Here is a 17,153-nt window from a genome sequence, read left to right as displayed (position 1 = left end):
CGAAACAGCCTATAGAGAGGAGGTCAGAGACCTGGCCGTGTGGTGCCAGGACAACAACCTGGTGCCAGGACAACAATGATTTTGGACTACAGGAAAAGGAGGACTGAGCATGCCCTCATTCTCATCAACGGGGCTGTAGTGGAGCAGGTTGAGAGCGTCAAGTTCCTTGGTGTCCACATAACCAGCAAACTAACATGGTCCAAGCACACCAAGACAGTCGTGAAGCGGGCACGACAAAGGAGACTGAAAAGAATTGGCGTGGGTCCTCAGATCCTCAAAAGGTTCTACAGCTGCACCATCGAGAGCATCCTGAACAGTTGCATCACTGCCTGATATGGCAACTGCTCGGCCTCTGAGGGTAGTAAGACTCCTGAACATGTTTCTGGACATTTTGAGCCTGTAATCGAACCCACAAATGCTGATGCTTCAGATACTCAACTAGTCTAAAGAAGAACAGTTTTATTGCTTCCTTAATCAGCACAACAGTTTTCAGCTGTGCTAACATAATTGCAAAAGGGTTTTCTAATGATAAATTAGCCTTTTAAAATGGTAAACTTGGATTAGCTAACACAACGTGCCATTGGAACACAGGAGTGATGGTTATAATGGGCCTCTGTACGCCTATGTAGATATTCTATAAAGAATCAGCCATTTCCAGCTACAATAGTCATTTACAACATTAACAATGTCTACACTGTATTTCTGATCAATTTGATGTTATTTTAATGGACAAAAAAATGAGCTTTTCTTTCAAAAACAAGGACATTTCAAAGTGACCCCAAACTTTTGAACGGTAGTATAGCTGAGTAGATAGGAACAGACTGGTTTTAATACCTGCCCGACATGTCAAAAAACTAAACAGGTCCATTCTTTATGGAAGTAGAGCTAGTTCAATACAATCACATTTTACCAGGATATTTTTTTATAGCCCTTCGTTCTTTTAAAGACTCCCATCTTCCTTCCCCAGAGAGTGTCGGAGAGTGGGCAACGACGGCTGAAAATAGATCTCGTCGAGTACAGATGAATCAACGCTGCACCTTATGCTTAATTAAAGATGAACGAGAAATCGGCTGGTGGTGCGGCGGAGGTTTCTAGAAGCCTTCACTTACGTCCCTGATTAGACTTATGTAACACTGGTTAGTTAATACTGCATGGGCCTGTTGAAAAAGTAATGACATCCGAGACTGTGGCGGAATCATTCTTCTGATGACTGCCTTGTGTGAAATCGGGACCCAATATATTGGCAAAGCGCTTGTATAAAAAAGAGAAAGTTGCCCAATTGCAACTACTCAATCACTTACAAAGTACATTTTTATGAAATCGCTTTGAATAGATAATGAAGCCCTCCCAAAAAGCATGTCACAGGTTTAGTTTTTCTCGCCTCTCAAGCAACAGTTACAGTGCCTTCAGAAAGTATTCACACCCCTTGCCTTTTTCCACATTTTGTTGTGTTACAGCCTGAATTTAAAACTGATTACATTGAGATTTTATGTCACTGGCCTACACACAATACCCCATAATGTCAAAGTGGAATTACGTTTATAGCAATTTTTACAAATGAGTAAAAAATGAAAAGCTGAAACGCCTTTAGTCAATTAGTTAAATAAGTTCAGGAGTAAACATTTGCTTAACAAGTCACATAATCAGTTGCATGGACTCAATAATAGTGTTCAGCATGATTGTTTTATGACTACCTCATCTCAGTCGAGCAGTGAATTTCAAACACAGATTCAACTACAAAGACCAGGGAGGTTTTCCAATGCCGCCTATTGGTAGATAGGTAAAAAAAAGCAGACACTGAATATCCCTTTGAGCATGGTATTAATTACACTTTTGAGGGTTAATCAATACACCCAGTCACTACAAAGATACAGGCATCCTTCCTAACTCAGTTGTCGGAGAGGAAGGAAACAGCTCAGGGATTTCACCATGAGGCCAATGGTGACTTTAAAACAGCTACAGAGTTTAAAGGCTGTGATAGGAGAAAACTGAGGATGGATCAACAAAATTGTAGTTACTCCACAAGACTAACCTAAATGACAGAGTGAAAAGTAGGAGGCCTGTACAGAATAAAAGTATTCCGAAACATGCCTTCTGTTTGCAATAAGGCACTAAAGTAAAACTGAAAAAAATGGGGCACAAAGGTTAACTTTATGTCCTGAATACAACGAGTTATGTTTGGGGCAATGTTATGTTGGGGCAACGAGTTATGTTTTTGTCATCGGCATGGACTAGGCAGTTTTTGGGGGATAAAAAGAAACGGAATAGAGCTAAGCACAGGCAAAATCCTAGAGGAAAACCTGGTTCAGTCTCCTTTCCAACAGACATTGCGCGACAAATTCCCAAATTCACAATAACCTAAAACACAAGGCCAAATATACACAAGGACAAATATACACTTGAGATGCTTACCAAGACAACACTGAATGTTCCTGAGTGACTTAGTTACAGTTTTGACTTAAATTGGCTTGAAAATCTATGGCCATACTTGAAAATGGCTGTCTAGCAATGATCAACAATGAACTTGACAGAGCTTGAAGAATTAAAAAAATAAATAATGTGCACATATTGTAAAATCCAGGTGTGCAAAGCTCTTAGAGAGTTACCCAGAAAGACTCACAGCTCTAATTGCTGCTAAATATGGTTCTAACATGTATTGACTCAGGGGTGTGAATACTTACGTTAACAAGATATTTCTGTATTGAATTTTCAATAAATTAGCAACAGTTTATAAAAACGTGTTTTCACTTTGTCATTATGGGGTATTGTGTGTAGATGGGTGAGAAAAACATTGATTTAATAAATGTTGAATTAAGGCTGTAACACAACAAAACGTAGAATAAGTCAAGGGGCATGAATACTTTCTGAAGGCACTGTATGTTAAACATATATAATAACATTGCCCACCAAACTCACTTACCACAATAACACATCCCAAATGATTATAACAGGTGACATAATGTAGTAGTTTAGTGCTAGTTAAGACTGCATTATGGAGGCCCTTATAATGTGCAATGAATGTATTGCTCAGCAATGTTGGCGTAAGACCTCCTGCTCCAGGCTGAGTGCTGAAGTCTGTATAGTAGTGAGTGTGGTGCCCAGGGGCTTTGGGACATAAGTCATGCATCGTTCACCCATTACGTAACACTGGCCCAGCACTTTCCGGGGCCCCCGGTCGGAACCCAGGAACAGAGTGGCCACGTCTGTGTGGCGTTGATGGATCTTGATGGATGGCTTAAGTGCCGAAACTGTCAGTTTAGTTCTTCTGTATTAGATGCAGGCCGTGTATAACTGCCCACGAGGACATTTCCTCCCCCTGGGAAAAGGAAAAGGTAAAGAAGGGGATGGGGGGTGAACAAGAGAAAAATGCTTATTATGGGAAGAACTGAGGGGTGTTTCTTAGAACTCTGCCTTTTTAAACTGCAATCTATTAAAGATGGTGTGTGTGTGTGTGTGTGGACTTGTATGTGTGGGGGGCAAACAGGTGGTGAAATCCTGAATATCCTACATATCCGCTGAACAGAAGAGAAAGTGAGAGGAGAGGACTTTCAAAGCACCCCTGTTTTGTTCGCCTTAATGATTTACTGTCAAAGGTTGTAAAAGCCAAATCAAACGGAATTTCTCAGAACAACAAACCCACAAAAACGACACTAGAATATCGAGAACTGGGATCACAAACCAGTGCTCAGATAACCGGCATATCATCAAATGACACTCGTCAGGCATTGGTAATCAATCATCATCAACTCCAATCTGCAGTCTTCCAATCATAGAATTATATTTCTATGCTTACAATAACATTAAACCATTATGTAACACAGACAGTAGTACAACATTAATCTATGTTACATAGTAGCTCCATTTGACATAATGATATAATTGCAGGGGGTCATAATATGAATGGGATCATTATCGTGTAGAGACGATTGTTATCACTGTATAGACAACAGTGTCAACAAACTGCACTTCCATTTACTCCCTCTGTTGTAGAACCAAACGTAATATACTAAACTTTTCTTCAGTAGGCACACAGAGGCAGCTAAAATCTGCCAAGTATTTCAGATGTACAATCTGTATTTCAATCTGTGTTCAAACAAACATATCAAACTTTGACAGTGGCCGTGCAACCGTTAATAAAACTCCCTAAACATATTTTTGTCACCGCCACACAAATAACATTATACACACATAATCCCAAGTGACCCATTATGTCATTACACCATCCTCTTTTTAAAAGCTGTTTGGTGGTGTTTTCTCTATCACTGGTCTAGTTTTTTTTTATGAGGGCCTTTTCATTGCGTGCTGTAGAAGCTGTTAGCGCTGCCTGCCTGCCGGCCACTCCTGTCTGCTAGATGATTCCTGGGCTGGCTTCAAAGAGCTCCTGTCTCCGGATGATAATGAATGCAGCGTGTCTGCCTGTGCTGTGCCATGGCTCACTGTCAATCTGTTCCCACAGTCTCCGTTTACACGTTACTGTAAACTCACTGAGTTCAGAGCTCAACTTTCATAGTCCTCTCTCACTGAATAGCTGCTATGGGCTTTTCCTCAGTTACCTCAGTCACTTTCTGAATTCTGTTAATTCTTGCTTTTTAATGTATTTTGTTGTCTATTTTACTGTAAAGTGTATGAGGATGTTCAAAGCTTTAGTTATATAAATGCTCTTTGAATATAGTTTAATTTGATTTGTTCACTTTGTTTGCGAGAGGGCTGTTAATGGTCAGTCACTGAATGTTTTCACTTCAACGTCCGTCTTGCATGGCATGACCTTATAGCAGCCCTATGCTCTACAGGGAGCGAAGAGGACACAGTTAGTATGGTGAGTCAGAAATGTGACCTCTTTCTACCCAATTAAAATGACTATCTGTATGATGACTCAACAGTTATGACCAGTCAAGGCAGAGAGTAGGGTAATGCGTACACGTGCTATATACTACTGTTGATATCGTTGAAGAAATGAAAAAAAAACACATAGATAGAACGATAGATAACCGAATAGTGTAGAGAAACCGGGTCATCAATAAAACAAGAAAGGAGCCCTTTCAAAAGTGACCACACTGTGTTATGGCCGGGTCGAAGGGATTCATTCTATTCATCCAACTGAAAAGGCATTATTTATGCGTCCTGCCTATCTCTCTACCTGCTTGCTCTCTGTCCACACTGTTTGGTCTCCACATGAAAGAGGGTGGCCTGATGAACAAAGCAAAGGTTTGACAGAGCTCTGGCCACCTGTGGTCGAGCAACCAAGACATTTCATCAGCAAGGGGTTGAGTGAGGCTGTAGTCATGTGAAGTGGACTAGACCATTTCACCTACTCCTACTGTATGGGGGTGGGTAAGCAAGTCTAACTCGCAAAAAGGAATTTGGTTATTATAGAGAAACATACCTTCTTAGAGGGTTTTGATGGTACAGTTTAACTAGGGAAGTATTGTAATATTAGGGCATATGATACAAATATCATGTGGGATATTTAGATATTGGCATGATTATTGGACTTGAAGCTTGCAACACACACTCAGGCCATGTCTAGACAACTCATGCAGCTTTAGTATTCTGCTCATGGAATTACAAATGCATCATGCATCTTTTTATTTATTTAACCAGGCAAGTCAGTTAAGAACAAATTCTTATGTACAATGACAGCCTACCCCAGCCAAACCCTAACAACACTGGGCCAATTGTACACCACCCTATGGGACTCCCAATCACAGCCGGTTTTCGAACCAGAGTTTGTAGTGACACCTCTAGCACTGAGATGCAGTGCCTTAGACCACTGCGCCACTCGGGAGCCCACATCTTCACCTACATATAAATGTGTCTACAGTATCCACAATGTGTCCGGATTCCGTTTTCCCGCACTGTATTCAAATGCCAGTATGCATTCTACAAACGGTGGAATAGGCTAAATAGATAATAACACAACAACACCTGATGGCAGTAGCTAACTACTGGAGCTAACTACCCAGCTAACCTCTGTAGCTACATTAGCTAGCAAATCAAATCAAATGTATTTATATAGCCCTTCTTACATCAGCTGATATCTCAAAGTGCTGTACAGAAACCCAGCCTAAAACCCCAAACAGCAAGCAATGCAGGTGTAGAAGCACGGTGGCTAGGAAGAACTCCCATGAAAGGCCAAAACCTAGGAGGAAACCTAGAGAGGAACCAGGCTATGAGGGGTGGCCAGTCCTCTTCTGGCTGTGCCGGGTGGAGATTATAAACAGAAACATGGCCAAGATGTTCAAATGTTCATAAATGACCAGCATGGTCAAATAATAATAATCACAGTAGTTGTCGAGGGTGCAACAAGTCAGCACCTCAGGAGTAAATGTCAGTTGGCTTTTCATAGCCGATCATTAAGAGCATCTCTACCGCTCCTGCTGTCTCTAGAGAGTTGAAAACAGCAGGTCTGGGACAGGTAGCACGTCTGGTGAACAGGTCAGGGTTCCATAGCGCGCAGGCAGAACAGTTGAAAACTGGAGCAGCAGCACGGCCAGGTGGACTGGGGCCAGCAAGGAGTCATTGGATACTTGTCGTCACTTCCTCTTGAACTTGCAGACGTGTTGCTGTGCGTTTTGTTGCCAACCTTACTTTGCTACCTGACAACTTTACGCTTTTTAATTACCGTTTATTTTTTTTTGTTTTTCTCTCTAACTTTTTTTCCCATTCAACTTTTTCACTCCGGACGCTTTATCTGGACATGGTTCGTCAGCACCTTCAACAGCGAAGCTAAGTAGTAACATTAACATGATGCCTTTAATTGCCGTCGCTGTACTCATAATATACAGGAGAACGATCGCCTTACGGCGAGGATAGCTGTGCTGCAAGCCCAGCTTCAGACGCAATCATTAGGCAAGGGTAATTTCAGTGTAGGAGAAGATGAAACAGCGTCTGTGCCACCAGTAAGTACAGATAGTAGTATAAATCCCCTCGCACAGTCCCCGCAGCCGGACAACTTTCTCATGGCTTCTGGAGGGAAATGCTGTAGGAATGCTCAACCGGTGTCGCTCATTCAGCCAACAGAAACGTTCAACCGGTTTTCCCCATTAAGCAGCGAGTCGGAGCTGAAAACCCTAGTCATTGCGACTCCATTACCCGCAGTATTAGACTTAAAACGAATCACCCAGCGATCATACACTGTTTACCAGGGGCAGGGCTACAGACGTTAAGGCTAATCTGAAGATGGTGCTGGCTAAAGCTAAAACTGGCGAGTGTAGAGAGTATAGAGATATTGTTATCCACGTCGGCACCAACGATGTTAGGATGAAACAGTCAGAGGTCACCAAGCGCAACATAGCTTCAGCGTGTAAATCAGCTAGAAAGATGTGTCGACATCGAGTAATTGTCTCTGGCCCCTCCCAGTTAGGGGGAGTGATGAGCTCTACAGCAGAGTCTCACAACTCAATCGCTGGTTGAAAACTGTTTTCTGCCCCTCCCAAAAGATAGAATTTGTAGATAATTGGCCCTCTTTCTGGGACTCACCCACAAACAGGACCAAGCCTGGCCTGCTGAGGAGTGACGGACTCCATCCTAGCTGGAGGGGTGCTCTCATCTTATCTACAAACATAGACAGGGCTCTAACTCCTCTAGCTCCACAATGAAATAGGGTGCAGGCCAGGCAGCAGGCTGTTAGCCAGCCTGCCAGCTTAGTGGAGTCTGCCACTAGCATAGTCAGTGTAGTCAGCTCAGCTATCCCCATTGAGACTGTGTCTGTGCCTCGACCTAGGTTGGGCAAAACTAAACATGGCGGTGTTCGCCTTAGCAATCTCACTAGGATAAAGACCTCCTCCATTCCTGCCATTAAGAAACATCTCAAAATAGGACTACTTAATGTTAGATCTCTCACTTCAAAGGCAGTTATAGTCAATGAACTAATCACTGATCATAATCTTGATGTGATTGGCCTGACTGAAACATTGCTTAAGCCTGATGAATTTACTGTGTTAAATGAGGCCTCACCTCCTGGTTACACTAGTGACCATATCCCCCGTGCATCCCGCAAAGGCGGAGGTGTTGCTAACATTTACGATAGCACATTTCAATTTACAAAAAGAAAAATGACGTTTTCGTCTTTTGAGCTTTTAGTCATGAAATCTATGCAGCCTACTCAATCATTTTTATAGCTACTGTTTACAGGCTCCTGGGCCATATACAACGTTCCTCACTGAGTTCCCTGAATTCTTATCGGACCTTGTAGTCATAGCAGATAATATTCTAATTTTTGGTGATTTTAATATTCACATGGAAAAGTCCACAGACCCACTCCAAAAGGCTTTCGGAGCCATCATCGACTCAGTGAGTTTTGTCCAACATGTCTCTGGACCTACTCACTGCCACAGTCATACTCTGGACCTAGTTTTGTCCCATGGAATAAATGTTGTAGATCTTAATGTTTTTCCTCATAATCCTGGACTATCGGACCACCATTTTATTACGTTTGCAATCGCAACAAATAATCTGCTCAGACCCCAACCAAGGAGCATCAAAAGTTGTGCTAATAATTCTGCAGACAACACAAAGATTCCTTGATGCCCTTCCAGACTCCTTCTGCCTACCCAAGGACGTCAGAGGACAAAAATCAGTTAACCACCTAACTGAGGAACTCAATTTAACCTTGCGCAATACCCTAGATGCAGTCGCACCCATAAAAACTAAAAATATTTGTCATAAGAAACTAGCTCCCTGGTATACAGAAAATACCCGAGCTCTGAAGCAAGCTTCCAGAAAATTGGAACGGAAATGGCGCCACACCAAACTGGAAGTCTTCCGCCTAGCTTGGAAAGACAGTACCGTGCAGTATCGAAGAGCCCTCACTGCTGCTCGATCATCCTATTTTTCCAAATTAATTGAGGAAAATAAGAACAATCCAAAATTTATTTTTGATACTGTCGCAAAGCTAAGTAGAAAGCAGCATTCCCCAAGTGAGGATGGCTTTCACTTCAGCAGTAATAAATTCATGAACTTCTTTGAGGAAAAGATCATGATCATTAGAAAGCAAATTACGGACTCCTCTTTAAATCTGCGTATTCCTCCAAAGCTCAGCTGTCCTGAGTCTGCACAACTCTGCCAGGACCTAGGATCAAGAGAGACACTTAAGTGTTTTAGTACTATATCTCTTGACACAATGATGAAAATAATCATGGCCTCTAAACCTTCAAGCTGCATACTGGACCCTATTCCAACTAAACTACTGAAAGAGCTGCTTCCTGTGCTCGGCCCTCCTATGTAGAACATAATAAACGTCTCTCTATCCACCGGATGTGTACCAAACTCACTAAAAGTGGCAGTAATAAAGCCTCTCTTGAAAAAGCCAAACCTTGACCCAGAAAATATRAAAAACTATCGGCCTATATCGAATCTTCCATTCTTCTTAAAAAAAATTGAAAAAGCTGTTGCACAGCAACTCACTGCCTTCCTGAAGACAAACAATGTATACAAAATGCTTCAGTCTGGTTTTAGACCCCATCATAGCACTGAGACTGCACTTGTGAAGGTGGTAAATGACCTTTTAATGGCGTCAGACCGAGGCTCTGCATCTGTCCTCGTGCTACTAGACCTTAGTGCTGCCTTTGATACCATCGATCACCACATTCTTTTGGAGAGATTGGAAACCCAAGTTGGTCTACACGGACAAGTTCTGGCCTGGTTTAGATCTTATCTGTTGGAAAGATATCAGTTTGTCTCTGTGAATGGTTTGTCCTCGGACAAATCAACTGTACATTTCGGTGTTCCTCAAGGTTCCGTTTTAGGACCACTATTGTTTTCACTATATATTTTACCTCTTGGGGGATGTCATTCGAAAACATAATATTAACTTTCACTGCTATGCGGATGACACATTTCACATTTCAATGAAACATGGTGAAGCCCCAAAATTGCCTTCACTAGAAGCCTGTGTTTCAGACATAAGGAAGTGGATGGCTGAAAACTTTCTACTTTTAAACTCGGACAAAACAGAGATGCTTGTTCTAGGTCCCAAGAAACAAAGAGATCTTCTGTTAAATCTGACAATTAATCTTGATGGTTGTAAAGTCGTCTCAAATAAAACTGTGAAGGACCTCGGCGTTACTCTGGACCCTGATCTCTCTTTTGACGAACATATCAAGACTGTTTCAAGGACAGCTTTTTTCCATCTACGTAACATTGCAAAAATCTGAAATTGTCTGTCCAAAAATGATGCAGAAAAATTAATCCATGCTTTTGTTACTTCTAGGTTAGACTACTGCAATGCTCTACTTTCCGGCTACCCGGATAAAGCACTAAATAAACTTCAGTTAGTGCTAAATACGGCTGCTAGAATCCTGACTAGAACCAAAAAAATGTATCATATTACTCCAGTGCTAGCTTCCCTACACTGGCTTCCTGTTAAGGCAAGGGCTGATTTCAAGGTTTTACTGTTAACCTACAAAGCGTTACATGGGCTTGCTCCTACCTATCTTTCCGAGTTGGTCCTGCCGTACATACCTACACGTACGCTACGGTCACAAGGCGCAGGCCTCCTAATTGTCCCTAGAATTTCTAAGCAACCAGCTGGAGGCAGGGCTTTCTCCTATAGATCTCAATTTTTATGGAATGGTCTGCCTACCCATGTGAGAGACGCAGACTCGGTCTCAACCTTTAAGTCTTTACTGAAGACTCATCTCTTCAGTAGGTCATATGATTGAGTGTAGTCTGGCCCAGGAGTGTGAAGGTGAACGGAAAGGCTCTGGAGCAACGAACCGCCCTTGCTGTCTCTGCCTGGCCGGTTCCCCTCTCTCCACTGGGATTCTCTGCCTCTAACCCTATTACAGGGGCTGAGTCACTGGCTTACTGGTGCTCTTYCATGCCGTCCCTAGGAGGGGTGCGTCACYTGAGTCGGTTGAGTCACTGACGTGATCTTCCTGTCTGGGTTGGCGCCATCATCATCATCCAACAACTATTGTGGCAAACCAATAAATTCAATGATTTCTCCACCAATGTGTCTTATCTACAGATGTTTAAATCATCTCTCAAGATGTCTATGTGATTTATTGGGTTGTGCCGTGGCGGATATCTTTGTGGGCTATACTCGGCCTTGTCTCAGGATGGTAAGTTGGTGGTTGAAGGTATCCCTCTAGTGGTGTGGGGACTGTGCTTTGGCAAAGTTGGTGGGGTTATATCCTTCCTGTTTGGCCCTGTCCGGGGGTATCATCGGATAGGGCCACAGTGTCTCCTGACCCCTCCTGTCTCAGCCTCCAGTATTTATGCTGCAGTAGTTAATGTGTCGGGGGGCTAGGGTCAGTTTGTTATATCTGGAGGACTTCTCCTGTCTTATCCGGTATCCTGTGTGAATTTAAGTATGCTCTCACTAATTCTCTCCTTCTCTCTTTCTTTCTCTCTCTCGGAGGACCTGAGCCCTAGGCCCATGCGTCAGGACTACCTGGCATGATGACTCCTTACTGTCCCCAGTCCACCTGGCCTTGTTGCTGCTCCAGTTTCAACTGTTCTGCCTGCGGCTATGGAACCCTGACCTGTTCACCGGACGTGCTAAAAAAGACAACTGACATTTACTCCTGAGGTGCTGACTTGCTGCACCCTCAATAACTACTGTGATTATTATTATTTGACCATGCTGGTAATTTATGAACATTTGAACATCTTGGCCATGTTCTGTTATAATCTCCACCCGGCACAGCCAGAAGAGGACTGGCCACCCCTCATAGCCTGGTTCCTCTATTTTTATTCCTAGGTTTTGGCCTTTCTAGGGAGTTTTTCCTAGCCACCGTGCTTCTACACCTGCATTGCTTGCTGTTTGGGGTTTTAGGCTGGGTTTCTGTACAGCACTTTAAGATATCAGCTGATGTACGAAGGGCTATATAAATACATTTAATTTGATTCGATTTGATCATGCCAGGTAGTCCTGAGGCATGGTCCTAGGGCTCAGGTCCTCCGAGAGAGAGAGAGAAAGAGAGAATTAGAGAGAGCATACTTAAATTCACACAGAACACTGGATAAGACAGGAGAAGTACTTCAAATATAACAGACTGACCCTAACCCCCCGACACATAAACTACTGCAGCATAAATACTGGAGGCTGAGACAGGAGGGGTAAGGAGACACTGTGGCCCCATCCGATGATACCCCAGGACAGGGCCAAACAGGCAGGATATAACCCCACCCACTTTGCCAAAGCACAGTCCCCACACCACTAGAGGGATATCTTCAACCACCAACTTACCATCCTGAGACAAGGCCGAGTATAGCCCACAAAGATGCAAGCAACGCTAAAGGGATTGCAAACGGGTTAGCATAACTCTAGCCAAACCAAAAAGCGTTTTTCGAAATATTAGCAAGCTGGCTAGCATTTATGAGGCCATTAAGCATGTTCCTCACACGCTAGGAACATATTTCCTCTAACTTTATAATAAAAAGGTGCCTCTCGGTCCCAAAACAGTTTTCTGGAGATTTGTGGGAGGAGTGCTGATGACGTCGCCCACTGTATATGCTATCGGTAGTGCTATGTGCTGTCCAGACTGAAGAGAAATCCACACCCAATGCATCCCTAACCACCTCCTGAAGCGGTCAGCCGGAACTAAAGACAATCAGACCACAAACCCATCTTTTCAATGTGATTTTCATATTCTGACAGCAGAAGTCGCATGTAAGTGTCAAGTGTAGGCAGTGGTGTAAAATACATAAGTACAAATATCTGTATTTTACTATTTATATTTTTGACAACTTGTACTTTTACTTCACTACATTCCTTATGAAAATAATGTACTTTTTACTCCAAACATTTTCCTTGACACCCAAAATTACTCGTTACATTTTGAATGCTTAGCAGGACAGGAAAATGGTCCAATTCACACGTATCAACAGAACATCCCTGGTCATCCCTATGTCTGCATGTAGGAGTGTGTCCCTGGCTGTCCGTAAATGAAAATGGTGCCATCTGGTTTGCTTAATATAAGGAATTTGAAATGATTTATACTTTTACTTTTTATACTTAAGTATATTTTAGCAATTACATTTACTTTTGATACTTAAGTATATTTTAAACCAAACACTTGTAGACTTTTGCTCATGTAGAATTTTACTGGATGACTTTTACTTGAGACCTTTTCTATTAAGGTATCTTTACTTTTACTCAAGTATGAAAATTGGGTACTTTTTTCCACCACTGTGTAGACACTTAGTGCCCTGGAATACTGTCAAAAAAGTTACTATTATTACTACTATTAAAAGTGAGAAGCAGAGTCACAGTTGACATGATTCTCCATGTCAGAGAGGAAACACTGTTCTAAAAAATATCTATCTAGCGGAATGTTCCGCGATGTTGTGCCCTGTTGAATTTGGCCCATGTCAAAATCTCATTTTGGAGTGGAGTTCCCCTTCAAATATAGAAATCAAGGATCTCATTATTTTTATGGTTGCTATTAAGAACAACAACCTGTTGTCTTTTTCACAGTCAACTGACCAATAAACAAAGGTTAAATAAAGTTCCACACATACAGTGGGGAGAACAAGTATTTGATACACTGCCGATTTTGCAGGTTTTCCTAATTACAAAGCATGTAGAGGTCTGTAATTTTTATCATAGGTACACTTCAACTGTGAGAGACGGAATCTAAAACACAAATCCAGAAAATCACATTGTATGATTTTTAAGTAATTAATTTCTATAGGCTATGCAATTGCAAAAGAAAACAGAGTGATGGCCTCTATTAAAAAGAGGAGGATCCCATCAGCTTTCCATAGGCTAGGCCTGCTATAGTGAGTGCAAAGATTACATGTATTTTTTCCACCGCCCCTGTTTTGCTACAGGCGCATGATAATGGTCCATTCTAAATCAAAACAAATTTTAAACATATTATTTAGTTTATGTAAAGACAAGATTAAATCAAGAATAGTCTGATGGGTGACAATATTAGCCTATCACTTTATATATTATCACTTGTGAATGATGCCCAGCATAAGGCAAGAAGCATTTGCTTTATTTTAACTTTTTCAAATCATAGTTGCACACCTCATGTAGCCTAGCCCATAGGCCTATGTGTTTTGATAAGGCTTGTATCATAACTAAAGTGGACAAATCACTTCTTAAAATGAAGCACATTGATCAGCTTTACAAGGGGTGTAGAGCTTAACTGGCATACATAAGCAGCACGTGAATTTCAAATTTGGGGAAGACAATATTCACCATAAAAAGGTACCTTTATAATAAAAACATTACATGCATAATCGCATTTGCAGTCACTTTTGATAATGGTGTTTTCCCGCTAATGGAACATTTGTGCTTATAGCCTACTGCCATGTGCTTATTGCTGTGCTTATAATGTGAAGAAATAGCCTCAACTTTCTGATCTATTGCGTCAGCCACATTGCATAAAAAGTTTTTTTTAAGCTAGTGGTTGTATTCATTTGGGATCTATCGCATTGCACAACTGTCCCAGACTATGTTTGGAATATTTATTTCTCACACAGAATAGAATATGTCAACTTTTGTACTATGGGGTATAGTGCTGAAATGTGTAGCGTGTAAAACGTGTCTGTCCCTGGTAGCAACACTCATTAACGAGTTCCAAACTGCCTCTGGAAGCAACGATGGCACAATAACTGTTTGTCGGTAGCTTCATGAAATGTGTTTCCATGGCCGAGCAGCAGCACACAAGCCTAAGAGCACCATGCGCAATGTCAATCGTCAGCTGGAGTGGTGTAAAGCTTAGATTGACATAGCCTGGTGCTTTTTCTGTTCGGTAGGCCTACTCATCTTGTTGGCAGATGAAAAGTAAATGTGGACAGTTCTTCCTATATCTCAATATGCATCTCGGAATTGGATAATTCCGTGTCTGTCTCAACGTGTAGATGTGTCTGTCTTCCCTTGTAGTCTGTGAGAAAGACCCGTTCACGTGATGGAGAGCCATGTGAGTGAGAGGTGCTTCTGAGCGCGCAGCACTCAGGGAGAAGGGCACAATGCAGCGCTCCGGGCCAAGGGCACAACGGCCACTGGCCGCAAAGGCATGGATTTAGGGTGCATTACGGCCACACAAAGGGGATGCTGGTGTGAACTTCGAGGCATTTTCAAGTGCTTGTCAAATTGTGAATGAGAGACTGATAAAGGGTGTACAGCATACGCAAAAAAAACAAAGCAGAGCTCATGCCTGTCAAGCAACTTTTTTCCCATCATAATTAGAGACGCATCATGCAGCCTTACAATGTATTAAAAATCTGAACATATAGCCCAACCTTTGTAGAACAACTAAAGTTACATTAATAACTCTAAATTAAACATATAGGAGTACCTATTTCTTTGTTGAGGGAGTGTGCATGTGCACACTCCCTCAAATCGTTTGCAGAAAATATCCTTTCTATTTTATGCTGCTTTGTTCAATTTTATTCTTCATACAATAAAATAGTATAAAATAATGCCACGGAATTCTAAGCAAATCTTGTCTGTTAAATTAACTAGTGTAGCCCACAGCCATTTGGCATAGCTAGATCAGGGCCTAACATAGGGACAACTCAGGATGCTATTCTGTTCATGCTTCATGCTTCTTTAGACCTGTCTCAAATAAATAATCGATTTACTGTAAAGGTGTAGGCTATATTATATGGATTTATAAGACCTCTTAAAATGGAGATGTTCCAAAGGTCTGCATCAGTAGCTTGTAGTCTATGTGTGGAAGCCAGGAGATCCTAAATGTGCTTATTTTAATTAACGTCAATTGCCGTGAGACCAACAGTTATTTACTTGACAATCACCGGCTGATGAAATTTCGGGACTGCCACAGCCCTAGTGACCACTGCTGATTCTCAGAAACCTGCCATTCTGTGGTTGACTTCCTCAACCTGTGACCATCCAAGAGCCCTTTTCCCTCACCTCACCTATGCTATGTACTTCCAGGCACTTCACAGCAGGCTGCTATTTTAAGGTTGCTACCGTATGGGTACACACTAACTGACATCCCAGGTACATTGTCAGCCATGGGGGAATAGTAGGGGAATAACATCACTTCTCTTGATCTTCTTAGTTGCTATCCTAAGGTGAGGACTGTTGGTTTGGGTGAAGCTCAACCATGGTTACATAAGCGCCGAAGAACATAGCCTCACACTTGAACTGAAAGAAAACTGAGCACTGCGATGCACTTTGCAAAGCAATATAGAAGTGCAAAGTAAACACATTCATTGTCTGACAGACACCTCTTCATCTCTGTGATCCATTGTCAGTTGGTGCCAATTGTGTGAATCATTGCTCAGGGGACAGTACACATCCACTGTTGTTAGTGACGTGATGTCAAGTGTGTAATCCCCATTTGACTAACCTGTCAGACTATACTGTATTTTAGGTATTTATGCACTTCCAATCTTCAGTAAGTCCTCATAGATCTTGTGCCAACAAAGAAAGATTATCATCAATCAAATTACAAAGCCCGCCTTTAACGAGGTCACAGTAAGTGTAAACTTAGAGCCATTATTAATCCAGACCTGTTGTCTTTAAATAGCACAGCTAACAACTCCAACTCCAAATAAGCAAACCCTCCAAGAATCGTATTTTATTTGGTGCCCAATACTGCGCATCACACCAGTGCCCACCTGAGGTTGGTTAATGCAGCGGGAGCTGGGAGAGTTATATTGGATGTGACACCCAATCATGGCTATAAATAGCCATCCATTTCCCTCCCAGGAGCTCAGTTATAGCTAGCCCGCTCACAGCCATTTGATCAGTCATTTGTAGGGAGCTGACATTGCACGCTGCCTCACTTCACCTCCCTTAATCTCTGACTCACACACTACCAACACAAACCACAACACACAACACACACACACACACACACACACACACACACACACACACACACACACACACACACACACACACACACACACACACACACACACACACACACACACACACACACACACACACACACACACACACACACACACCACACACACACACACACACACACAATGCACAGGCAACCAAGGCTGTATAGCCCAGGGGCCCCAGCTGGGTAGGGGACCCCAGGCCATTGGCCAGATCATTTTGTTTATTTTGGTGGTGGGTTGGGCCCCCCCCCGCCCGCCTCCCAAATAGCATAATTATGAACACATCATAAGAATATAAAAAAAAAATAAGAATTACAGGAAATTAGCTTTACAACAGCAACATTTTCTCTCAGCCTCATGGCAAAATG

The sequence above is a fragment of the Salvelinus sp. IW2-2015 genome, linkage group LG37, assembly GCF_002910315.2.
Source record: "Salvelinus sp. IW2-2015 linkage group LG37, ASM291031v2, whole genome shotgun sequence".
In the NCBI taxonomy this organism is placed as follows: domain Eukaryota; kingdom Metazoa; phylum Chordata; class Actinopteri; order Salmoniformes; family Salmonidae; genus Salvelinus; species Salvelinus sp. IW2-2015.
This window is presented reverse-complemented; position numbering follows the sequence as displayed.